Below are 13,849 nucleotides of genomic sequence, written 5' to 3'. Positions count from 1 at the left end.
TACATTCAGTTCATACTTAAGTATATTCCTTCAGAGTACAGTATTTCCATAATAAATGCTCTTTTTAAAAACATGGTACAAAAAGCTATGTCTTTTTCACTTTCAAGTTGCTATCCACACTCAGCGTTTTCTTATACAGCATAACAATACTATACAGGCCCTTGATGGTATTTGAATTGTGATTTATTTATCTCCAAAGTTCATTATTCTGTATCGTTCTACTTATGATGAATCTTATCACAGATTCCTTTTTTAGTCAACAGCATTCATTTTTATCGACGAAAGGCTAGAGCTCATATTTATTAATCAGTCACGGACCTCTGCTTTATGGATCAGAGTGAACGCATTTCTGAGGACAAATGAACCTTAAAAGAGCAAGCCAGGTTATATTTCAAAATAAAGTTTAGTTTAGGCATGGAAACGAACTTGTAGGATTTGGTTTAAATCATTTATACAGTTCATTATTAAATTAAACGATACAACTGATTGTTTGTGTATGACTTGCACCACTTTAAATGTATTACATGCGATTACAATACATAAATCATACATTTAGGCCGTATTCTCTATTTATTATGCTCGTTACGTGATTCCAACACTAAATCGAATGCTAAAAGAAACCACAATGGCACATAGTAAACCGTCGTCATACATCCCATGCTTAAACATTAAAGACCTATTTTTTTTTTTCTCCACTTCCCTTTGCGCTTCAATCTAAATTTTCCACCATAATCGGCTTTTGAGCCATTAGCATTTGAACTTAGCGGTCAACGGCCTCGCCGTTGCAAAACGCACATGCGGTGAATGGGATGCTTTTGATGTGCTCTTATCCGCAGAGGGAAGTTAAGGCAAATTATACTTCAATAAGAAAAGTGTCTGGGGTACTCTAGAGCTGCTTTGCAAGCGTGGCGAATATGTACTGTAATGAACGCCGCTACGTAAACCTCTCAAATGGGCCGATATCATCCACTGACTCCAATGCACACGTCACCATTTAATTGGTCTCTTAATACACCTCTAAAAATTAACCGAGGGGGTTTAAAACTTATTTTATTTTATTTATTTTTATTAAATTTTTTATAAGAGTTTTATACTGTTTTACATTTATTTAGTGCATGCACAAACTCAAATAAATTGCAATAAAATTTAATCATTCCTTTTGGTTTCTGTAGCCCTTTTCGGATGGTAATTGTTTCTCGTGGGGAAATTTTGAACATTTACAGGATGTGATTTTTCTCGCCGTCTAAATCCAGAACGCACGCGTTTTTACCCGCTGTTTTTTTTAACTAACACCTAGTTTGCGTATTTAATCGCCATCTGAAACCGTGCATCTTATTTTACAAAAAGCACAAGATGTTTCAATCCTTTTTGACTACTGCCAAACACCGTATGGCAACAGGTCGCAAATCACTTTATTCGCATGCATATTTATTACTGACCAAAAAAAAAACATAAATTAAAAAAGAAAATGAAATGCTGGAAAATATTTTCAACAAGCAAGCAGGAGCTGTTAAGGACAAAAGAGGAAAGAGAAGAAACGCAGGTAAACATCGGCTCATTTTAATGGCAGCAATTATTATGCATGCAATGCAAATTTAATATATTACTACATTTATACAAACCAAAGAGCTTTATGTTTACTTCATTAACCTATTTCTGCTAATCTTTACATTTTTAAGGACGTTAATTACTTTGATGAAACGCAACACGGAAATGCAAAGCATTTCAAATATGAGTTGTCTATTTCCCTATTTTTAAACAGTGGTTTAAATAATCAAATAATAAATATTATTATTACATATTTTGTATTAATTATTATTATTATATCCAAGCATATGAGCGTATTTTATTTTCAGCAGACAATCAAGGAGAAAAGAAAAATATTAAATAAAATATTAAAACTTTAAGGATTTAAGTTTCCATCAGTGGCATTGCAAACATATTTGAAATCAATTTTTCATGAGAGGGGTCACTGTAAACAATAATAAATATAATATAAACGTAATCTGGTTAATTCAGCCGGATTCAGTCGGAATTACTGAATAGAAAGGATTGAGTGTTGACAGATTATTAATATTTTTAATTATTAAAAAAAAAAATTCCCCCCAAACACTGGGTGAATGGTTCCCAACCGGAAGAGTCTGAGTAAGAAATGTATTTTCTTTTTTTTTTTATTAATTGGATTGAATACACAAACACATTTCAAACACTGGTGTAAACATTTTAATACGCTCTACGTTGTCAGTGACTTTTCCAACTCCACAGAGCACTTTCTGTATTTATTTTTTTGTGCATTTGCTATACTTAACAACTGCTCACCATGCGTGCTTTGCCAGAAATCTTGGCTAATGAAGGCAGCCGATCCACACGGATGCGACGGAGTCCACTCCAGAAAAACAGAAGCGCTTCAAGCATCGGCATGCGTCTTCCAATTATTACCAGCACGGCTGAGTTTGGATGAGCCAAGACTCTCTCTCTCTCTCTCTCTCTCTCTCTCTGTGCGCTGCTGGAGGTGGAAAGCAGCGTGTTTATGATCAGTATGTAGATTTTTTTATTCTTCGAGGGGGCAGTTGGTTGAACGTCAGTAGATTTCATCTTTAACCGACTCCCTGCAACATCAGAGTCACATCCGCGGCCAATAGCCTGTAGATACGCGTCATAAAACCGCGGATGAAAGCTTGATTCAATTTCCCCGGATCATTTCGGCATACTGGTCCCAGAAGCATTCGGACGCTTAAGATATTTATTATTATTCAGACAAAAAAGCACAAGCACGCTACGAAATTTCACAAAGAGGAAGAGTTTGTACACAACAGAAAACGTTTTTTAACGGTTTATAACATCGGAGGTCCGTGCGATGGCGAAAAAACACCTAATGACGGCATAAATATAATTCATATGAGATTTTGAGAAATCTATGTGCAGTGCGCAACCTTCCCTTTTACTATGAAGCAAAAGCATATTTTGTCATTCACAGAATATCGAAAACGCTGATGAATAATTCAGAACGCTTCTTTGCATTTTGACAAACAAACATATCATTGTTTTATCATAATTAATGTTTTGCCTTAATCCTCGGCATTACCTGGCTTCTGCTACTTAGTTTATAATTGTTAATTATATTTATTTTATGGCAATTATGTATTATATCCTTAACGCACTACACAAGAGATTGCATTTCGATACTTATTATGTATATTTATATTCAGTTACTATAAATATACATAGAAATAAAAGCTTTAGAATGCACAACTTTTTTTTTTTTTTTTTAAATAAATGTTTAAACATGTTTGCTTCACAGATCTTTGCGAACCTATATGTATTATTAAATAATTGGGAGAGTCATGTGACATATATTACGATATGCATATCTATGTCTGAAAGCGCACTTCAAGGGTAAATAAGGTACAAAAGCGCAAGAGTTAATAAATAAAGCATAATATTGTAAATACTGAAAATCATCGACTCTTTTCGTAAAGAACCTCGAGACGTTTCGCGTTGACGTGGAAATGAAACGTTAGCGCATTGCCCCGCCCACTTGTTGCCACTTTTGGAGTATCCACGGTAACGGCTGTACACAAAGCGGCACGCGTTACTAGCTCACCGGCCGTGTCCAGAATTGGGCGCTCGTGAAACAAAGATGGCGGAGCTCAGATCACGTACTTCCGGTGGGACGTCAGGAGTTCAGCGGAAAGCCTACGGGTAACTGTAAAAACTGGAAGAGGAGGTAAGGTTTTAAAACGGAAAAGAAAATTGATTATTGCTAGTGACTAAGTGCTAAGTTTCCCTCCGAGGACTGACTGGGTAATTAGCGTTCGCATTCGGATTAGAAAAATCATCGGTACGTTCTCAGCATGAGAGCTAATCCATAAATGTTTAGAAGGGTAATTATGATAACTATCTCTGCATCTTTGCCTTTGTTCCAGCAGCTCCCAAGGCTGTTTGGGAGGCAATCGCAATCGCTGTCTCTCAGGTGATGATCATTTGCTTTCGGAGCTGTTACAGTAATTTCCAGTAATTGCCTTCGGTGCTTCCTGCTAAGGGCAAATGCTATTGTGAGAAGTGTTTCAGAGCGCATTCACATCAGCTCTAACGCGCACCCGGGCGGACTTACAGAGGAAGATTTTTTGCACGGAAATTGCTCCTGTAAGGATCTCTGCTTTGTTAAATGAATATTAACTCCGTCTCAGAGGTGAGATAAAAACAAATGAGCCGTTTGTTGTCACATAAATGTGTAAAGCTGCAGTGAATGTGGAAAGCAGGTCAGTTCGTTAAGATCTCTGACATTTGACTGCAGACTTTTATCTCGGCAAATCTGAACACAATTTAAGACATTGTCGACATCTTTCTGAAAGCACAGTGGAGACTCATGTGAGCGGAAAGCAGGAGACCCTTTCCACAAATAGGGGACAAATTGATGTTCCAGTCTAATAAAGCAAAAAAGGTGCAAATCTAATGTCCTTTAGAGAGGTTAAAATAGGTAAAACTAGGATGAACCCATCTTCCTAACCCAACCCAAAGCTCCTTCAAATGGTATATATATATATATATATATATATATATATATATATATATATATAATAATGAGGCGATTAATATGAGGAGATATAATATGTGTGTCTACCTAGCCCTAATATAAGCTAAAAATGCAACACTTACAAAAAATGACAAATGCATAAATTATGAATGAGTAAATTGCTTAAATGATACATAATAAGTTACGAGACCCCTGAAAACAACCTGCTCTCATAAAAAAACATACCTCTGTGCACTTTTTTGCGACGCTAACGTTCAAAAGCATCAGTTTTCAAACCTCCCAGCTTATTAATATTGTTTTGATGTCATAAGAAGACATTCCTCGTGTAATTGTGCGAAAAGTACGCTTTATTAATTACTGCCTCGTGTTTTTATTTCGTTAGGAAGCCGCACCGATTTACGTTTTGGTACGTATTTGGCTAAAAAGTATATGTTTGAGACCGGGTAGTCATGAGACTTTTTGAAAGAGTTTTGTAGAAGAGGGCTACGATGGCATGGTAGGTTTAACGAATGCTTTTTTTTTTAACCTCATGTTTTCTTTTGTTTAGGGCAGGGTTCGAAAAATGCACGCAGATCTGAACACACGGGAAACCCTCGGTCTATCCACCTTTCTCCGTTCCTCTCATTTTTCCACCGCCCCTTTTTAAATCTGCGTTTGATAATCTTCCGCGTTACTGTCTGTCTGCACGTCATTTAATCTTTTAAAGGTCATCATTGTCTTTATACGAAGGTCGTTTGTATTAAATTATGAGCTACTTTCAAATGGACACATGATTTGTTTCCTCAAGAGTTCCAGAGATAATATCCTCCGACCTTTCTCTCTAATCCTGCCTAACTCCGTTAATCTCTCTAGAATCTCCTCATTATTTCCGCATAAACTTTCGGGGTATGTGTTATAGCGCTTATAAACAGCAACATCGCGCTCCGATTTCCTGAAGTTTTCAGTGTCGTGTGGTCGGGGGGGAGACGATGTGGGAATATGATGAAGAAAGCAAGCCGTTAATTATGAAATTGTGAAATTTTATCAAGGTTGGCCTGTAATTGCCTTGGACGGCCATATCAGCATTGCTAATTGCTGTAAGAATTTGATTGTTGTTACGCAAAGCGCGATAACGTTCAGTCCCGGCGCTCCATGCAATCTAAACCGATCACAATTCATTCAAAATGAAGGAAACGTATGGGTGGCCCAATAAGGAATTTCTGTGCATAATTAAGATTTAATTTCAGGCAGACCTTTTTAAACAACACGTTTATCTTTTTTTTTAAGAATTAGAAACAATGCATTTAATTGATAATTAAACTAATTAAAGATGGCCTGCTATATTCAGGCATAAGCGTTAAGAATAATATAAAAAATAAATACAAATGTTAAAAAAAAGAAATATTTAACCTAAATGTTGAAAATTAAAATTGAACTTCATGCATCTAACAGCGAAAAATGTCAGGACTTTAACCCTGAGCCGTGAAACCACGTGAAATGATTACATAAATGAACAGATATTGAAAGGTTTATCGAAGCTTTAGACGAAACCGAAGGAAAAACAAAACGCGCATGTTTTGATAAGTTGCACATTTGATCCATCAGGCTTTTATAGGTCAAATGATATGGTGCTCGGACTAAAGGGGGCAAAAAAAATTAATAAAAAAAGAAAAACAGAGACCCAAGCATGAAACGTGTCATTTGGTGCAGATTGTGATATTTATATAGCCAGAAAAGTATGAAAAGTACTACTTACAAGATTTTTATCTTTTTTCATTTCGGACCAAAACTAAAACCTGCCTTTTTTTAATATCAATCAGATAAAGACAAAGTACATTGTGTTTAACGGGTTTTTCGACAAAGTTTTGTTCATCGTGTTGCTCACATAAGAGGCCTCAGAACTAGACGTCACAGGGTTAAACATGCTTTATATTCATACTCGCACGGCATTTTGTTTCCCATTAACTTCTTTGTCTAACACGCATGAAGCTCTTGAAAACGCACTTGACATTTAACTAAAACGACGCTGTCAACTAACACTAACACATCTGTCCAAACGCCAAAGCGCAGCGTGCTCATTCGAAACAACAGAATAAGCAAATTAGCGCCGCAGACGCTCTGCTCCGTCACATGCACTACGAAACACTCCAGTTCTGACAAATGAGCCATCGAGTTTATTTCTCAAATCGGTTCATTATCCTCGCCGCGCATCGGGGATCAAACGCTTACGAGATGACTGCTGATTAAAGAAGATAAAAGCCACATTTATGTTATTGTGGCAGGTGCGCCACTAAGGCGTTAGCGAAAGTAAAGGAAGCATTTGCAAATATCACCAAAAAGATTGAAGCTCGCATCCCAACATCCCCAGACACCCTCTCCAGATAAAAGTCTCTACGTTTGATTTCTGAGCCTTTGAATCTTTGCTGTGGACTTTCTCATTTGCTCTCAAAGCACCGTGCTTTAGGCTCCTCGACGAGATGCTTGGAGTTACGTAACCGCGCAGTTATTAGCACCAGCGCTGCATGAAGCATCAGAACCATGTCAGACGCCTCTACACTTCTGAAAATGAAGTTTACTAAAGCCGATCAAGCACGGAAACTTGATGACTCACGAAAAAATTCTGAATCCTGACACTCAGAGAGTGTCATGGTCAAGATTAAGGAGGACTAACAGATTTAATTTGTTTCTAAAATGGGCTCTGTTTAATCCCAAACAAACCCTGAGTGAAACTATGGGAAGTTATTGACATTTTTTTTTTCCTCTTTTTGCTTCTTTCTTGGTGTCGTCTTTATGTCTGACAGTGTAAATGCTCAAAAGAATGTACTTTAATTACTGGGATTTGGAATGAAAGTTTGAGGTTAGCATTCAAGCAAATTCACTGTATGTATGTGTGTGTGTGTGTGTGTGTGTGTGTGTACTCAAATCCCTTTTAATCATCTGAAAAGGGCATTGCTGTGTGAACAGACAGAATTAAAAAAGTGTGGAAAGGAAAAAATACATAAGAAAATGATCAGGGTGAGAAATGAACAGGGCACAATGTGTCAATTTTTGCATTATGTTGCATTAAATGCTTCACTTTGTTTTATTTTACAGTTTCTAAAATGCATTAAAACGTTGCAGTAATAAATGATTGTACTAAATTAAAACATGTTTAAAATGAGTTACAATACTGACGGTGTAATAAAATTTTATGATATATGTTACAATAAAATAGCTATTTTATTATTTTTTTGTATTTCAGTATTTCTATCAGTGTTGTACCGGGGTGTTTTTATGCAAATAGTAATCTTAGAGTGTGATCAAATAGTATATATATATATATATATATATATGTAGAATAGAATTTTGATTGCAAATATATATTCATTCAGCGTAAACATTTGGGTTAGTAATAAAAGGGTTACATAATGACACATAATCTGGATATTTTCAAGTTCGTTTCTGACAAAGTGCGTAAAAATGTCCTAAAAAATCCTGATCATTTCCCCTCTGTTGCTTCATTGGTTCTTGCGCTGCCGTAAACCACTGAGCTGTGCTGAGCAGCTTGAACAATCTGCTAAACGTTTCATTTTGTTTTCCATTTAAGTAAACAGCGCATGGACAAGCGTGATGGTAATGCCTGTTAGGTTTGTTTCTTAAGTGACCTGTGCCCTGTTTAGATATCTACGGGTCTCTGAACGCTGATATCTCTCGATCTTACCAAATCAAGCCTGGAGGTGCAGAAAATACGAACACACTCAAGCAGAACTGTTTAGCCTTTGGCCCTCTCTGGTGAATCCTGACTTTGTTTATGGACCTTTTATCTTTATTGGAATTTCTGAAGGGAACATGCGGTCGCAGTTGCAATGAATCACAATCATATGACATTAACAGTAGTCAAGTCACGATACTGTACGATTGAAAGTGTTCGCAGGCCTCGTGGAGATGCGTTTCTAGATGCACCAAATTGTTCAGCAGTACTGTATTTATCAAATAAATTCCTAGCTGTATCTGGGAAAGTCATTCGACCTTGCATCCCCAAGCAATTTGTGAGAATATTATCCCAAAACGCCTCACAGGTACGTCTAGTCACTATGACATTGCCTGACCTGTCTGACAAGCTTTCACTCCAGACATAAAGCAGCCAGTAACTAGCATTTTGCGATCTTAAAATGACATTTGTTATCATACAGTAGCGTATTAGGTTTTAATCGTGCAGGAGGCGGTGATCATTATGATAGACAGCAGACAAAATCAAACAGACAAACTCTTAGTGAGGTGTTTCCAAAATCCTCAAGTTGCTTTAAATCAGAAACATCTAGCAATCTTCAGCCTTTTGCACCACTGTATCTCCTTTTTAAATACAACCTCGAACTCTATCACTTTTTATTACGATTTCAAATCCTGACAAGATAACGTGGTTTCGGTACAGTTTAAAAATGAATCGTTGAAGATATACCTTTATATGTACGAATTATTCAATTTCGGCCGGTGATTTTCAGTGAATAATTTAGTCCACAGAAAGTGGTCTACAACGAAGTGGAAGGCAGATACATCACATCGCCTTGACGCCGCCTAAAGAGCCTGTCCTTCAAAATGGCTCGGCGCAAACAAGGTGAAGTCTTCTGAGAGAAACCACACAGAGAAACCTCTTAAAAATAAAGGTATTTTGTTGAAATCAATAGTTCTATGCAGAGCCTTTAACATCCATGGAATCCGTCCATTCCACAAAAGTTTCTTGATAGTAGAAAAAGTTTCGTTAGACTTTTAAAATGTTCTTAAACACTCACTGGAAGATTCTTTGAGGAACCCAAAAGGTTCTTCTATGGCGTCATGGAGAAATCCCTTCTGATTTTAAGAGCGCGGACCCTTTTCATTGCACAAAAGGGTCTTTATATTAGAAAAAGGTTATTACATTTTTTTTAAACTGATCTTTTAAAAACTCACAACTGATTCTTTGGGGAACCAAAAATAGTTCTTCTGTGGCATCATTGTGGAAAAACCCTTTATTTTTAGAAGTTCAGTAGCAGAGAACAGAATAAAGAGGCGCCAGTTTGTGCGAATGCAGTCAGAGCGGGACTTTACACAAAAATAATCATGTGAAAATACATCTAGAGTTAGCTAAAAAGCATAACAGCGACCCATTTAGGAAATATTTTGTGGTTAGATAAGACAAAGTGGTTTTCGACCAAGATTTAATGCAATATGTGTGGTGAAAATCGAAAAGTGCCCACTACATCCAGTTTTTATGAACCGTGGACAGTGGTTAAGGCTAAATGTACCCATCTGAGAACGACTGAGAATCTTTTGCAGTCTGAACATTTTGATCACCCGGCAGCGTCTGAAGGGGCGGTGTGTTGCAGTGGTTAACCCTCAAGGCTGAAGATCGATGCCCCCGAGAAGGGAGCTATAAGTCAACAGTGCTGTGCCCTTGAGCAGGGCGCTCAGCCCCGGGTTACTCTAAGGGCTCGTCCTTGTAATAAAGCTCAGGGTGTCATACTGTGATGTCACTTGACACTGCGGAAACAACAGAAAGCACTAGTCGAGTGCCGAAGACTTCTGTTAAGATGTATTTATATTTACATAAAGACAGTAAAGTGTGCATGTGGGCATAAAGCACAAACAAATACTGACTTAGCATTGACTTAAATTGCGCTATTAGAGTGATTTCTGAAAGATCATGTGACACTAAAGACTGGAGTAGTGATAAATTTTGCTTCGTATAAGAGCAATAAATTACATTTTAAAAGACATAACAAACAGTCATGTTCAATTTTACAATATTGCACAACATGTCTACTTTTTAAATCTGTTATATTGTGTTTTTATGCATTTTTAATAAATGCAGCACTGGTGAAGATAGAGTTACAATGGGTTTCTATTAGTTAACGTCACCTAACATGAATAAACGATGAACATTTATTACAGCATTTATGTTGAAACTGATGTACTAACGCTGGAAAACTGTTGAAATTAACATTAAGATTAATAAATGTGCAAGAAGTATCGCTTCTTATCGATTGGTTAACGTCAACTACTAGTTATTAATAATCAACCTTATTGTAAAGTCTAGCTAAGCATAATTTTTCGAACAAATATATAATTTTTTTTGTTTTTGTGAATATATAATCTAAAATATACATTCACATGTACATTCACATACATGTTATGTAATCTTGAAGGTTATTAAAGATAATGATATAATAATGCCCATTAATGTTACTTGTAAAATACCCACAAATGTATCCCAAAAACAATTAACAATGTATTTGAACGCTGTAGTAGTGGGACCAATTCTCATTAATAACTTGCTCATTAGCATGCCTAATATTAACGTACTGACAGTTTATTCAATTAGCGTTTATAAAGAACACGACCATATTCTGCATCTTTAATCCTACCAACGCCTAAATGTAACAACTACTTAACTAAGTATTAATAAGCAGCAAAATGAACATTTGAATGAACGAGGCAAAGTCATAGTTAATGGTTCGTTAACAGCGAGAGCTAGGCCTTAAAATAACTGTTAAGTACAGTTCGCGATAAAATATCGCCTGACAGTAATTCATTTCGGGTTTCGAAATTAAATGATACACCGACATTTACATTTAAAACGATTAGTAATTCAGTAAAACTCGACTGCTTGAAATGCTATATTGCTCATACGAGCGCTCAAATGTTGCTCGCATTTCAAAGCAAGACTCTGTTGCGACGTTTCAAACTAGATTTAGTCCCGAATGAAGCGCAGTACATTCCAGCAGAGCCAATCCGGCCAATTCAATTCAAATGAGTCTTCTGAGGTTAGACAAGGGGAGATTCGCTTTTCCTATAAGAGTCATCGTCGCACTTAACAGCATTTAAATCTACCGTAAGAAAGCTTTTTCGCGCTCTGACCAGCTCTTGTCTATATATAAAGCGTTCAGCGTGTAATGGTGTAGGAGACGGTGACGCGCGTCAGCAGTAAGGAAGCAGTTTGCTATCATTGTTTGTGTCACAACGTCCAGGCTAGATGCCAAAATGTCCATTCGACTGAAAGAACATGTCATGTGCAAGTCATTGCAGCAAAAAAAAAAAAAATAAATGAACGAGACAAGCTGCAACATTTATCTAGGGAATTAAGCGCAACCTAAATGCTTTGCAATGCCTTGTAATGTTAATAATCAAGTTGTGAATCAAGCATTATTTCACTGGAGAAAATGATGCAATTTTAGCTCTGCATCACAGAAAAAAATCACATCTTCGAATATATTCAAATAGCTATTTTAGATATTCACAATATTAGTTTTTTTAATCCAACGTAACACAAATGAAGCATCGTTGTAGCAATATTGCATCTTACTGCATTTTTATCAAACATATGCAACAGTACATCCTGAACTGTTTTAACTTAAAACAAACTGAGCGGATAAACTCTGCATCCCGGAGGAACTCTCGAGCGGAGAGACGAGCACACATGCCCTGCCGCCGTGACACAGGTCGCTCTTACCTTCCGGGGAGAGGCTGGATTTCCTCAGCTGCACTCATGGAGGCCAAAGGTGTTCCAGGGCACAGGCGGCGGCGGCGGCGGGCAAACTCCGGCAGGAGAGGCGAGAAGGATGCGTCCGTCCTCACACACGCGTCCGCGAGGGAGTGAGGAGAGTTCGGACGGACAGTTGCAGAGGTGTGGCGCGCATCGGGCTGGACTCACTCATTCAGCACGCACACACACACACACACAATTGTTTTTCTCGTGCGGCGTGGAGCGGCTCAGTCCAAACGCTGCCAGTTCAAGCATGGCAAGAGACACACTGAGGCTCGTTGTCTACCTAACAGCACACTCTCACTCTCTATTCTCCCTCCCCCTCTGTATCTTTCACTCCTAGCTGTATCATCGTCTCTCCACCTCCTATTTTGTGTCGTTCTGATTTTATACGCCTCTCCCTTTCCTCTTGTTTCTCCGATTCACTCTCTTTTAGTCGGATTGACAGATGCTTTCCTTTTTCTCCCTTTACCTTTGATTTCAAGATTTATATGTCTAAAACATAAACGTTAAGTACGAGATATCACATATCCCGCATGCACAATGGTAATACTTAATAAGGGGTCATTCGTTCACATTAAAACGAATAGTTTGTCCAAAAACGAACATTCACTCATCCGGGAGTATTTCAGAATCTGTAGGAATTTCTTCGCTCTCCTGAACACGAAGGATGATGTCTTGAAGAAAGTTTGCAGCCGGGCTGTTTTAGTCACCACTGACTTCCAGAGTAGGGAAAAAAATACTATGTCAGCAGAACAAAAAGATACTCATGCAGATTTTGAACTGCTTGAGGGTAAGTAAATGATTAGAGAGTTTAGATTTTTAATGTATTAACTGACATGAACAACCAGCGAAGAATACATTTATTACAGTATTCATTTACCTTTGTTAGTTAGTTCGTGTTCACAGTGCATTAACTAACGTTAACAATCACAATTATGAATTTAATAATGCATTAGTAACATTAACATTAGCTAATATCAATAAATGCTATAGACGCACTGTTCATGTTAACTGATGTTGTTAACTTAGTGAAAAGTGGTCACTATGCAATTTAGTAAATTATTGTGAAATATGACAAATCAAAGTCCATTAGATTCCTTTGTTTTGTTCTTTAAAAGTCTCACCAAGGCTCCAATTATTTTAAAAACAATAATATTGTACTTTTTCATAAATACAGCATCGCTTTATTTACGTTAATTCCAAAAAGATCCTTTGGATTACCGCATGCTGTCTTTTATACACATTTACTTTTACTTGTTGTTGGCGCTTTCTTGGCGGTTTTTGTGAGAAGTTCAGCGATGCTTTCCAGAGATGCGGATCAGATTGTTGGGATACCGTACGATGCTGCGAATCTTTTCTGTGAATTGCAATGCATTGAAACTCGCAAAGCCGAGCAGAAGCAGACATGTTTCGCAGTGACATGCTCTATATTTAACCCTCACCGATGCTGTGTTCAAGCACGAATGATGCACGAAATAGGACAGCTGACTCTTCTTTTTTTTTTAACTATCAATCCGATGCACGCCACAGCAGAGGGATGTGAAAGCATTCAAAACAAGCGCAAGGTGCTTTATGACTTTATGTTGACTCGATGAGTTCCTTTAGCTGATAAATTGAGCACAGCAGCTTCGTTATTAACGTTTGCAGAGGTCGGTCACAGCGTGAAAGGCCTCGAAAGCGACGAGGGCCGTTTGTGTTAAATGTTTTGTCTCCATCTAGTGTTTCAGATGGAGTTTCAGGCACTGGCGATGTTCTGTGAACGCTGTGAAGGTTATGGATGCTGCAGAGATGAAATTACAGATATTTCTGAGCAGCTGCACGTGACGTTTGTG

The 13,849-nt window shown here is 37.5% G+C and overlaps 1 protein-coding gene across 1 annotated transcript in view; it reads right to left on the bottom strand.

The window, feature by feature from the left end:
* The window catches only part of opn7d (opsin 7, group member d), a 34,028-nt gene extending 21,669 nt beyond the window's left edge, over positions 1-12,359 (bottom strand). The window contains exon 1 of the mRNA XM_043246168.1: positions 11,982-12,359. The gene's annotated coding sequence lies outside the window, so the exon portion shown is untranslated. The remainder of the gene's footprint in view (positions 1-11,981) is intronic.
* Between the last annotated feature and the right edge of the window lie 1,490 nt (positions 12,360-13,849).

The sequence above is a fragment of the Puntigrus tetrazona genome, chromosome 8 (assembly GCF_018831695.1).
Source record: "Puntigrus tetrazona isolate hp1 chromosome 8, ASM1883169v1, whole genome shotgun sequence".
NCBI classification, from domain to species: Eukaryota; Metazoa; Chordata; class Actinopteri; order Cypriniformes; family Cyprinidae; genus Puntigrus; species Puntigrus tetrazona.
This window is presented reverse-complemented; position numbering and strand designations above follow the sequence as displayed.